General features: G+C 34.4%; 1 protein-coding gene across 4 annotated transcripts in view; it reads right to left on the bottom strand.

The window, feature by feature from the left end:
• The window catches only part of LOC129230298 (rho-related BTB domain-containing protein 1-like), a gene marked incomplete at its 3' end in the record, with an annotated part of 130,513 nt that overhangs the window by 71,610 nt on the left and 45,104 nt on the right, over positions 1-13,799 (bottom strand). Inside the window, 1 exon segment of one of the 4 annotated variants that reach the window (XM_054864699.1) lies at positions 1,476-1,902. 4 annotated transcript variants of the gene reach the window in all.

Raw genomic sequence — 13,799 nt, 5'->3', positions numbered from 1 at the left:
ATGTATTTGACCATGCTCTTACAGAAAAAAAATATTTATGAAAATTGAAACACCCCAATTGAAGTTTTTTTTTTCTTTCTTTTTTTTTTTAAATATTAATTTTATTTGTCTATTTTGGAAAAATCGGAACCTGACGAGTTATTTTCCGTTCTCTTTAAATGCTACCCATAACAAGCATCATTTGCAAGCATCTTTCTAACAATAATTAACTATATTTCAAAACTAAACGATTTTCATAAAGCTTTATACTTTTCATCACAGTGAAAGAATTATAATTCAAGGGCATCATTTTCTTACCGAACGTTTCTAACCTTCCTTAGCTCACCGACTTTACGAGTGAAAAAGTAATCAACATTTTCTTTCATAGTCATATGAAAGCCACAGGAATTCCGCCACATTAAGGATGTTCGGCCTTGATAATGATTATGTGCATCCCAAATCAAGGCCCTAAGCGTAACGGACAGGTGGGACGAATAACTGGTGGAACGTGAAAGGGTATTAACGGATGAATGTTGTGACGAATAGCTCTGCATTCATCAATTTTACATTTTCCTCGGGAAAGAATATTGCTCGTTTTCATCAACGGAAAATGAGAGATTACTCTAATATCCAGCTGCGTATAGGGATCGCCGTTTTTTGAGAGCAAGGAATTAAATCAAGTTATGTATTTGCTATAGAACTAAAATAACCATCATGCAATGAAAATAATAATGAAAACAATGATAAGGATGATATATGGGCTTGTTAAAAAAAAAGAAAGAAAGAAAAAAAAGAAAAGAACATTACTGCAGTACATCAAAGATAAAGCTTCAAAAAAAAAAAAAAGGGGGGGGGGGGGCGGGGGACTACTTTGAATAGAAAATTAACAAATATTTTGATCCTAAAGATACCTTCTTTCTTAAGAAAATAACAGCGATTTCTTAAGACTTAAAGCAGCGGTTAAAAACCTGGGAGTAATTACCCACAAAGGGGTTAGGTGTAATTTTCCGAGGGGTAATAAGTACCAGGATTGGGTTATTGTTCGGACACAAAACAAAATTATTAAAAAGCATTTTCTCAAATCTATCTAATCGATGATCGTTAGTGATTGATTAAAAAAAAGATAATACACTTGGAGCTCAACTTACGTAAGCAATGGTCAAAACAACAGCTATCAAACAAATTTTTATGACTATAATACAGACGATCTCATTGACTACAACTTAATTTTATAACACATTGCTAAGAAACTGGTGCTTTCTTAATCTGAATGATTAAAACTGATATTATTAATAATTTTCGTAATTTAAAGAAACAAAAACGCAACTAATGAACAGTTTGATTAAACGTTTCGGGGGGTAATTGCTAATGTATTGCCCGCTTTATGGAAAATAGCCTTAAAAAGGTTGGGAACCACCACCTAAAGCTTTCTCGCGGCCCTATAAAAACTATAAACATGAAGGGAGGAAAAGCATAAAAAATAAATAGTCATTTACCTTAGGTAGGAATGAAAACAACTGGCAATCAAAAATAAAATCGCGAGTGAAAACGAAATCTTGCACCTTAATAATCCACTCTTCAAAAATTCAAAAAAGAGAAAATATCAAAACAAGCACCGTCCTCAACGACGCAACTGCTTTCACTAATTCACGGAGATTTCAAGTCTTCGAGGCTCGCCAGAACCACCAAATTCAAACAAAAACAGCGTGCCAGCAAATTAACCCACTCACACAAGAAAAACATAAACAACAGAAGTCAAAATTCTCTCCACGGCATCACGCAACGTCGTGTCGAGTGCACCTGAACTTGTCAGTCATGAACGTTCTCCTGAACTTTGAATTCTTGGAACCTCGCAGCTATTTCTATAATCTGCTGGCTTCGTTTCGACGACAAGGACGGATCGAGGGATAGGAAAAATCACGACGCCCGCTTAAAACGTGACACTAACCACACACATCCACCGCTTTGAACATCACGTATGAGCAAACTCATAAAACATCCTTATGTAACGAGGGAGATAGAAAAAAAAGGAAGAGTACCCCCCCCTCCCCCTCAAGCAAAAACTATATCAATATTGATGCAAGCACACATTTTCTTGGATAACCTGGCTACTGAAATTAGTTTTCAAATAGAAAATTCCTCGCAAGAGGGCATAATTGGGTTTGCAATGACACTCGCGTTCTTTTACATCAGTCGCATCTCAGAGTCGATATGTTCTAGAAATTCCTTCTCCGGCGTGTGTTTAGGTGTGTTTGCTATATAAAATGCGACAGAGGAAACCTTCATGGAGCTAGAACAGGTGCAGTGGGTAAATTCGAGTTATTATTAAACAATAGAGAGAAACCGATCAGTGAATATTTGCTGAGTGAAATATTTTCACAGCGAGCCTATGTCTGTTGCACAAGCAAAGCACTAAGTAATCCAGCAAAAAGAATATTTACCTAAGCCCGAAGCTGATCAATCAGTTTAGGATTATGCAAAATGTGATAAAAGTTCACGTTTAAGGACATTCTAAACTGAATCTTTATTATATTCTTTAAAGTATTAATTACTAATAAACTATATTAAACTCAGTGGCGAATCATGCCATGGGGGCCAAGTCTACTGTTGCCCATTTCAGTTTTCTTGACCTATGGCTTTGCGGTGCAAAACATATGCTCCAGTTAGTAAGAACTGCCGAACGCGAAGCCCACAGGATTTAGTTCAGAAGCACGCTTAGTACTCATTTTATCGACCCACTGAAAAGATGAAAGGCTGACCTGACCGTGCCCAACCCGGGAATCGAACCCGTGTCTGCAGCGTGGAAGCGTGAAGAGCTATCTTTAAGTCAATGGGGTTCTTAACTACTGATATCTTTGTTGAAATAACAATACTTAAGAATTTACCTGCTATGATATTTTTTAAATCTAGAAAAAAAAATTTGCATTTCTTTATTATCTTTACTAATAATAAAGCAGAAAGTCTGTCCGGATCTCTGTATGTCAGGATCTCTGTGACGTGCATAGCGCCTAGACCGTTCGGCCGATTTTCATGAAATTTGGCACAAAGTTAGTTTGTAGCATGAGGGTGTGCACCTCGAAGCGATTTTTCGAAAATTCGATGTAATTATTTTTCTATTCCAATTTTAAGAACAAAATTCTCATAAGATGGACGAGTAAATTACGAAATTATCATTACGTGAAACCGTAACCAAGCCAATTGGCCAGAAAATTCACCATACATAATATGTAAATGTACAGGCGAACCAAAAGACCCTTTAATTTTCTATTACGGGCAAAGCCGTGCCGGTACCACTAGTTTTCTAAATAAATTAAGTATTTTCAATTTGGCTTTTGTATTAGTATAATGGCTGCATAAAAAGATTCAGAAAATTTATTGAATAGTAAAAAGATTAATTCCAAGAAAAAATTTATAATTTTTTATGACGACGAATTGTTTTAATCGCCCACACAAAATGAGAAAATGTATGAGTGAATTTAGTAAATCGGACTTTCAACTGACATTTCTCTCTAATGAGTCATTAATATTCTATAATTATTTAGCAAAAATGCATTTACATTAATTACGTCACATAAATCATTCCGCACCGAAAATTTTCTGAGGGCTAATGAGGCTTGACATTTTAAGTTAATCTTAAAGTTTTTTGATAGAATTTAAAACGATTTTAAAAAAAATTTAAAGCTGAAAAAGCTTTTGGACACAAAATAAACAGCCTTTCCCTGCAATAAGGGCCTGGTTACAAAATGTGATTGCGCTAAAGCCCTGGTTTCCTAGAAGCGAAATCATCGAGCTTTAGCCCTGGTTTCCTAGAAGCGAAATCATCGAGCTTTGACGTCGCTCCTTGGCGTGACGCTGAAATCAAAGTCAAGTGATTCCGGCGTGCCACTCACAACGTCGATTTTGCTCGGGCGCGCATGCGCAGAAGAATCAAGTTTTCCTCTCGGCGAGAAGCGACGCCGAAGGTCAGCGGTTCCCTCCTAGGAAACCAATGCTTTTGGCATCGCTACTCGGCGTGACGCTGAAATCAAAGTCAAGTGATTCCGGCGTGGCCACTCACGATGTCGATTTCGCTCGGGCGCGCATGCGCAGAAGAATCAACTTTTCCTATCGGCGATAAGCGACGCCGAAGGTCGGCAATTCGCTCCTAGGAAACCAATGCTTAAGTACACTGTTATAACCAGAGGTTCCAGACGAGTGAATATATTCCCCCTAAGGTGAAAGCATGGTGACCAAGGGTGCCATACTGGCCAGGAAGTAAAGCAGAGGTGCGAAAGTAGCAGACAGTCGTAGACAGGGGTGCCAAAACAGCAAGCAATCGCTAAATGACTTGCTGGCGCATGCGCTTCCGGCATACATTCACCATTCAACCACTTCAATATGGCGGACGAATGATAGGTTGCACTACGCGTGGCTTCTACGTCTTTCACATTGAATGAAGTACACTATTGGATTAAATCTCAACTTTTGTAGGATAATTCTTTAAAATAACAAGTAAGTACAGCTTTTGATCACTTTGTAGCTTTTAGGGCTTTCAAACATAGTTAAAAGTACGTTTAATGCTTTTCAGTTACCGTTAGTCCGTTACGATACCGTAGTACCGTTAGTTGTTTATTTTCAGGTTACCGTTACTGTCGTGAAAATTCCATCATTCAAAACGCTACTAAATGTATCTATCATTATTTTCTTGAGTACTCGATAAGCAACATTTAATCACCGAAATAGTAACCGCAATGATATTTTCAATAATCAACAAGTGAGAACCTAAATAAAAATGATTCTTGTGCTTTGTGTAGCGAACGCAAAAAATAAAAAATAAAAAAATCTCTCTCCGTCTATCTTTTTCTTTTGCTTTTTCGTTCAAGTGTTTGAATCATTTCCTGTTAGCGGTTATTCGATAGTGTTAGGAATTTCTTTAAATTTTTAACTGTCGAAACATTTTATGCGCATTTTATTTTATTGTTATTTTGATTGAAATTTTGAACGTTTGAGAAACGATTTTGTTTTTCCGTAACTTTAATATCCCAGAATATTTTTGGCTGTTCATGTAAATAATTCATAAGTACATCTACACTTTACTTTCGGTGCGGTTATTTCTCACAAATTATCATTAACTTAACTATGATTATTCAAATAATTATTCGTCTTTAACTTTAAATATATTTGTGACAACTCTTTGATACTAAATAAAGTCTGTAGATATTTATTGTTTTATTCATTTTTAATATTACTTTGTTAAAAAAAAAAAAAAGCTCATCAGTACGCAGAATTTTTTCACAAGTTTTTTTACCGCCCCGAGAGTTATTATAATTATTATTATTTATTTTATTTATTTTTAAGAAAAGGATAAAAATTTCACAGGTCCGCAATGTTTTTCTTTTGTTTTTACTAGAGACGTACCGAGTAGCACTTTGGCCGAGTAGCCGAGTACCGAGTACTCGGCCTTTTATTACTCGGCCGAGTACCGAGTTACCGAGTACTCGGCCTTTCACTACTCGGCCGAGTTCCAAGTACCAATTATGTTTTAAGAAGAACCACTGACACACATGTGATGAATTTTGAACTTATTGGAATAGTAGTATAAACCTCCTTGTCCATATAATAGTTTTTAAAACTAAATTCCTGCTGAAATTTAATTACGCATTATATATATACAATTTTGTTTGTGTCAAAAATTTTTACAAAAAAATATTTTTTTAAATTAAAAATAAATAAATAAAAGGTATGATTAATCAAGTTGGAATTAAAACAAATTACAGTAAAATCCCTCTAATGCGGACACTAACAGGACAAATTTTTTTTCTGCAATATAGAGGTGTCCGCAGGACAGGGGTTTAATAATGTTATTTGCATTGGAACTGGGGAATTAAAAATTGTCCGCATAAGAGGGGTGTCCGCCTTTGAGGGGTGTCCGTTAGGAAGGGTTTCACTGTATACCAATCAATTATAGTTCTAATCTGCCAAACATAAATAATTTTTAAAAGCAGATGAAACAATTGTGCAGGAACACTCCAGACGCGTGTTTCTGCCCCCCCCCCCCGCCCCTCCCCCCGTTACAAGGAACGTCTTTTTCAGTGCATAACATGTGAGCTAAAGAATGTAAAGACATTCAACAAAAAAATACGACTTTTGTCGGATGCCTTTAAATCTACGAGCCCCCATTTTGTGCATTGAAAAAGGAATTCCTTGTAATGCCAAAACACGTGTCTGCAGAGTTCCTGCACTGTACTTTTAAGGTTGTTTTATTTTTTAAGCAAAGGTATTTTTACATTTTTTATAACTAATTTTTGTTTGTAGCAAAAATCCATTTTTAATATAAAAATTCCATATTTTCTATACTTACATTTCTTGCGTAATTTTTAATAAATAAGTTTTATTAACTTTGGGGACATTAAAATAAAGATTTATTCCATTGAAGCATTACAAACTTGATTATTCTCAAAATTTAAATTTGACTTATAAATTTTAATTGTAAATGATTGCAGAATATAATGCTTGCTCTTTTTTTATAAATTTTAGTATCTGTCTTGGACAATATTCAATTTTTTGCAACTACTCGGTATTGGCCGAGTATCTGATCAGAATTTGGCCGAGTACCGAGTACTCGGCAAATTGGCCGAGTAGGCCGAGTACCGAGTAGTTACCGAGTACTCGGTACGTCTCTAGTTTTTACCGACCCGTGGGTCAAAAGAGGTTGAGAAACACTGATGTAGAGAACGATCAGATGAATTAAAGCAATGAGCACTTCTAAACTATGTTGAAAACTCTGAAATATGGTCAAATGCTGTAATTACAAGTTTTAATCATTTCCAGTACTGAATTCATGCAATGTGAAAAGAGTGCAAAACGTAGGAATCACTTGACTTTGATTTCAGCGTCACGCCGAGCAGCGACGTCAAAGCTCGGTGATTTCGCTTCTAGGAAACCAGAGCTTTAAAACCATCGACGCGACGGTTATAACTAACGCGCTTTATTAGAAAAGTACCAAGCATCTACAAGGCGTTTACATGTTTATGCGCGTTTATTTCAACGCAGCGATTTGGAATGTCGTTGGTGTTAACCTAGAGCAGTCGCATCGTGAGAACAGGACTTTGCGCCTGCAAGCAAAATCTCGTAAATTGCTCGGTATAGTGTTACAAAATAACGAGCCTTAGTTCTAACGTAGCGCAATCGCATCGTAAAGGCATCATGTGAACAGCCTTAAGAATCGATTGTAAGAGCTTTTGGAACAAGATGTTTTTTGCCTAAATAAAATGGTAGAGAAACATTAAAGACCTTTTACTGGGTACACAGAATAGCGAATCTGAAACATGCGGAAGTTATCAAATAGACAACCATTTCGAACGTATCATTAATTTAACACAATTTCAAAAGGAACATTTTCCTACCTGTAAGCAGTTGATCGCCACATCATTAAATAACTGAATTACATCAATCGAAATGTAAAACAGATATTTGACCTACGTTAAGTACTAATTTGCCGTACTTCAGAATCCAAGTTATAAATGTGGACGTCTAGCTTCAAGTCTTACCAGTATTTCTACGCACAGAAAAAAAAGCTCAGCAGCATTGTTACAAAACAATAAAATTAGAATAAGAAAAGCACGTTCTTCTTGTCACGATCAAGAACCCGATATCCTAAATCAGGCAAAATAAACAGTTCCAAACGAGAATGATTCTTCTATCTTTTATAATTTTTTTATAGACCCTTGTTACTTTAGTATGTGTAATAAAAAAAATGAAGGTCCTGGCTCTCCTTTATTGTTCGTTCACTAGTTTTTTTTTATACGCAGCATCTTCTGCGACATGTTTTCTCTCATACTAGCATTGTTTCGTGCCTCTTTGTTAACTTTCAATGAAATACAGCACCATACGCATTTATTATTAACGTGAAATATAAGTATGATAAATTTTTTTATTGAATAAGAAACGTTGATGCAAGTACGAAATGTGAGTACAGATAATGCAAAATACAAACAATGAGAGTGCAGGCGACACTTAAAAATAGAGGCTTGGAAGTTTAACGTCACTCAACACACCACCCGCTAGTTTATATCAAACAATCGAGATTGAACTTTGTAACTGATATTTATTTCATACCATCATATACCATCTCAACATATACAAGATTTCAGTTCAATTACAGTTACAGTTTTCCTTAAACACTAAGTTCCGGTTCAGAAAAACCGCCGATCTTTATAATCCGACAAAGCTGTCCACTATTGCAGTTTTGAAATAATCTTGCACAAATAGTACACGATAAATCCATAAACTGGTGTCATGAAATAAATTTATTTTTCCATCTCTTTATTTAAAAGTTTGTTTCCAAATCTATTCAATTCCTCCCCCCCTAAACAATATGTTCTTAAACAATAAACAACAAGAACTAAACGAGCCTATTTCACGAAAAAAATATTAACGTGTCCTAAATATCTGCATCCTTTCATTTTCATTTTTTTTTTTTTTTTTTTGGATAGTTAAGCATTTAACATTTGTTCTAAACTTTAACGGAAATCCAAAATATAAATTTCAACATACAAGTATATTGTGATTTTAGGAAAGGAGTATTGCTTTATATTGGTATCTTTGCTTAATTATTAGAGCTTTTTATAGTTTTTACTACTGTTTTAAAATACATTTTTGCTGCTTTTAGGATACTTTTACAACTATTTTTGGTTTAATTATTGCTTTAAACTTTATGGTTCACATCAGGAATGATTCAAAAAGCGGAACAACATCCAAACATCGCACATTTGAGAAGACAAAAATTTTCAGGCTCAAAAAAAAATAATTCACCGTCGCAGCTTTTCGACACACTCCAGAATCATCCTCCCAACATCCAGAATCATCCCAATCCATCCAGGAGCAGCGCAAAGCTGGAAAACTTAAGTATACCGCAGCTGCATTTGAGCAGAGAACAAAAATTTCAAAGCCATTCCCGAAGAACAAAGAACCGATTTCAGTGATGCAAGACAGACGACCAATGTGACCGTTCAAGGTTAGCTGTACTGAGAGAGAACAGAGACCCATTATAAGCAGGTCAAGTTCGCATAAATGACTAATTTGCGAAACGTAGTAATCTGATCATCGTATTTACAATAGTCATTCACGTAACTTTGATTTAAAACTCCTCCCGCCGCCCTGTTTTTTCAACTGCCCCACTCATATTTTAATAGTGTAATTGCATCTACTACCATAAAACGAATGAGAAGCTCCTTAAGTATGGTTCTTAGCATTTCAAAATTATGAAATAATAATAATTAAAGCCATTTAAGAAGATTTATTAACCTGGTTCAAAATTATCCTGCCACTTCCAGAGAAACATGAAAGAAATGTGATGAAAAAGAAATCATTTTAATAAAATTAGTGCAATTTTGAACCGGAAAAAAATTGAGATGTTTAAGAACTCCTCATTTTTATTTCGTAGTATTACAATATTTCCATAATTTACTATACCGGCTATAGAATACAATTACAATACATGATGACAGGTGTCGACAACTTCCAACTAGCGTTCAATAGCAGCTTCCAAACAGAAACTTCTTAATTATTAGATTATAACCAGTGGTGTCAACTGTGGCCCGCGAAGCTCATCTGTGTGGCCCGTTATTCTGTCAATATTACGAATCCAAAACTATGTTCTAGAAATTTCCACAACAACGGATCATCTTCACTCGGTAATAAAAATGATTGTCGCAAATTTTGAAAGAAATTGGTTTTTAAAATAAAGATTGAAAATTCGTACTGATAAAAAAAAAAGCATATAGAAATGAGCGCAATTTTTAGTTTACAATTTCCCTTCCTTTTCCGTGCTTTCACATGTTATCGAGGGGGAAAAATCAAAGATTCAAATTTTTTATGTGTTATAGCTAGTGAGAGGCATCTTAGTACGAGGTGTGGCTCTAAAGGGGAAAATTACTGAAAACGTCATGTTTACAAATTTGGTTTTGCTCATAAATTTCTTTCGAACTGTCTGATAGGGTGCGAAACAAAACATTACTTCAAAATAGCTTTATTTATTGAAATAATTAACACTTGACACATTAATCTCAATGAGTAGGGGAAATGGGGCAAAGTGAAATAGCGGGACAAAGTGAAATGGTGAAATATTTACTCCACTTTTAGTGCCCCTTACCTAGTAATATTTTAACTACAATGTAGTAACATATGTAGTCTATTCTAATCAAGAAAAAATTACCTCTGAAAGTCAAAGCATATGATAATAGAAGCAATTTTCACAAATTGATACGCAAATTGTAATATTTTGTAGTAAGTCAAAAATTATTTTGATATTATCAAATGATAAAGTTCTTGTTATTAACATTTTAAATTAAATTGGGACCTTTTAATATTCGGTACACTATTCATTTAGTTAATATTTAGTTTATTTGTATTTTTAATACTTTTCACAATTAGTTAAGAGCATGCGGGGCAAAAAGGATGAGGCAAAGTGAAATTAGTTCATTTCGGTTACTCATTCAATTATTTACTACATCACTTATGTATTCATTTATTAACTATTTATTCACATTCCTTCATTTAATAATTCTCTTATTACTTCATTCATTCACTTTCTTATTCATTCACTATTCATTTATTTTTCTTAGTGTATTAATTAATTTATTTATTGGTTTATTGTTTCATTATCTTCTCATTTATTTAATTATCCTTTTATTTGCTCATTAATTTGTTCACAAATATTTGTCACAACCGAAAAGAGATTATTTCATTCGAAAAATATTTCATTTTTCGCTTTTTCCCCATGAAAAAACGAAGTGAAAATTTTTCACTAATTTTGAAGGAACAATTTTACTGCCAAAAGTAAAAAATAATGTCTCAATGCAAGTTCTATTATAAAATACAATGCTCTTTCTTTATGTATTGTAATTTTTAAAACAAATTTCCAATTTGTTCATTTTGAAAAATCTCAAGTCATCTGAACCATTTTACTTTGCCCCGCATTCTCCAACTTAACTTTTTCTCTCGCTTTAACGCCTATTCACAAATTTGTATTGTTTAGAAATTTCTCTTATCTTTTGTCGTACTGCTTCATTGGGATGTCGAACAAAACATTATTTTAATTTCAGAAACTATCTCTATTTACAATGAAATTATTTCTCTCTTTAAGAAAAATTTTCAAACATTTGAAATATTTATCTCTATGCGCACTTGAATTTTCTTAAAACTAAAATGTCATGTTTACAAATTTGTTTCATTTACAACTTACTCTTAGTTTTTATAAAACTATTTGATAGGGCGGCTAAACAAAACATTAATATCAATTCCGAAAACATATCTGTTTAGTGCAATACCTTCTCTTTTTAAGAATTTTTTTTTTTTCCAAAATGCTTGAAATACTTAATAGTACTTATCTCTATGTGTGAAATGTAAAAAAAAAAAAAAAAGAAAGAAAGAAAAACTACAGAACAACAAGAAAATCTGCTGGACTCTGGGATTCAGTAACCGAAACAGTTTCTCCTTACTGTCACGTTACTCAGGGGCGGCATTTCAGCATTTCATTTGGGGGGTCAAATTTTTTAAATACGAATTACCTCAGTATGGAAACAAAACACATATCGGCTAACAGCAAGTAATCGTGGTATTGGGAGGGGGGGGGTGAGGAGACTGCATAGTTAAAGAGCCCCCAGAAAAGATATTTGTTAATGCAAAAAATTTTTTAAAAATTAGTATGTATTTTTAAAGTGTATCTATGAAAACATACTATGCATTGTGCAGCTGAAGTGTGTTTCCAGTATTGCCAGATTGGGGGACATTTCCCCATTTTGGGGAAATCTGGTGCTCTCTGGGGAAATTTTGGGGAAATGGGTTTTGAGGGGAATTCTTTGGGGAAATTTTTATTTCTTGGGGAAAACCTGGGGAAAAAAACCTCAAGGAAAAAATAATTTTTTTTCGTATTTAGATTCACGTCAAGAAGTAGTAGTTACATTGTTTGTATCAAACAGCGTTGGTTTAGCTTTACTGAACTTTATGGAATTCGCATTTCGCATTATGCGGAATATTATGCTACAGAATTCGCATTAATGTTCTGCGTGAGTAACTAGTTGATACGTGAAACGGATAAAAATAAATGTGATGAAGAATGTTCTTGGATAAATATATACAAAAATCATAGTTTAAATATACATACAGAAGCAGAGTAATAAATGCAAGTTAAAAAAAAAAATGGCTATTTTTTATCTTTTGGTCAGGCGCTTGTATTTATGACTAGTGGTACCCGCATGGCTTTGCCCATAGTAGAAAATTAAAAGGTCTTTTGGTTCCCCCTCTATATTTACAAATAATGCATGATGAATTTCTCGCCAATTGGCTTGCCCACGTTACGGTTCCACGTTTTGATAGCTTGATAATTTACTCGTCCATCTTATGATAATTTTGCTTAGGAAAATGTTCTTAAAATTGGAATAGAAAAAGAAGAAAATCGGATTTTCGAAAAATCGCTTAAAGGTGTTAAAGGTCAAATTTCATGAAAATCAGCCGAACGGTCTAGGCGCTATGCACGTAACAGAGATCTTGACAGACAGAGAGATATCCAGACAGAGAGACTTTCACCTTTATTATTAGTACAGATAAAGAAAGATATTGATAAAGAAGACAAAAAAAAAAAAAAAAAAAAGCGAAAATGAGAAGAAAAAAAAAGTTGGGGAATTTTCTAAGAAAATTTGGCTATTTAGGGGGGGGGGGAAATTTCAAGAGACAAAAATATTAGAGGAAGTCGATTCGTTTTCTGAAAATATTAGTGGAAAAATAATTTTTGAATTCGGGGAATTTTGGTAGAAAACATTACTTTTTGGGGAAAAATTGGTAGGGAATTGGGGAAATCTGGATTTGACCATCTGGCAACACTGTGTGTTTCTAGCAGAAGAAAGTGATGAACACTCATTAAATTGACATACTTAAAGTATGAGCGTAACAATGAATGTAAAATACCAAGGCATTTTCTTGTGAAAACCATACAGCAACACTACTTCACGGGCCTCTCATAACCATCGTTATTCTGAGCAGACAAGAACGAAATATTTAGCCTATATGAGGAAATTAAGTCTTTCGTTAAAATTAACCATGATTCCTCATCAGTTTTTTTCTGTTCTGAAAAGGCTGGTAAAGGCTTGATGAATTTCTAATAATTTAAAAAAAGCGAAAAATACTTGCTCTTGTCTGGAAATGTGTCAAGTTTCATCAACCATTACGGAGAACCAACAAGATTGTTTTTCTTCAACTTTGATTGGCGATTTACGTAAATTGAGTTTGATCACTTTTTATCATTCCTCTCAAAAATTTGGGGGTGCGACCGCCCCCTCTTGACCCCCCTATTTGCCGCCCCTGACGTTACTGCAACAGAAGTGCGACTTAATTTGAGGAAAAATCAATAGGATTTTGCTTCCGGCCCTCGTTGATCCGGATCTCCGGATTATCTTGATCAAATTTGTAGCCTTAAAGAAAATTATGTTGATAACTTTGAATTATGACAGCACGAACGTAACAGTGAGCACACTGAACATTCGCTTTTTATTTAGATTAAATGTACAGTTCTTGCATAGATTGCACAATTAATTCTAGTAACCTAACAAACACAACTGCAGCTAAACTATAATAATAAATTGCTTGGATGATAATGCTCTAGTCAAAAAACACACGTGTTTGAACAAGAAGAGATGAAAAAGTGTTTTGATGTTGCAGTGGCGTACCTAGCACTGGCACAGGGGACCTAGGGGGGGGGGGAGGTTATGGCACAAACTGCGCGATTGAAATTTTAAGGGGGGTTAAGGGGTATTTTTTACGTTTTTTTTTTTTTTTTTTTTGAA

Source organism: Uloborus diversus, chromosome 1 (assembly GCF_026930045.1).
Source record: "Uloborus diversus isolate 005 chromosome 1, Udiv.v.3.1, whole genome shotgun sequence".
In the NCBI taxonomy this organism is placed as follows: Eukaryota; Metazoa; Arthropoda; class Arachnida; order Araneae; family Uloboridae; genus Uloborus; species Uloborus diversus.
This window is presented reverse-complemented; position numbering and strand designations above follow the sequence as displayed.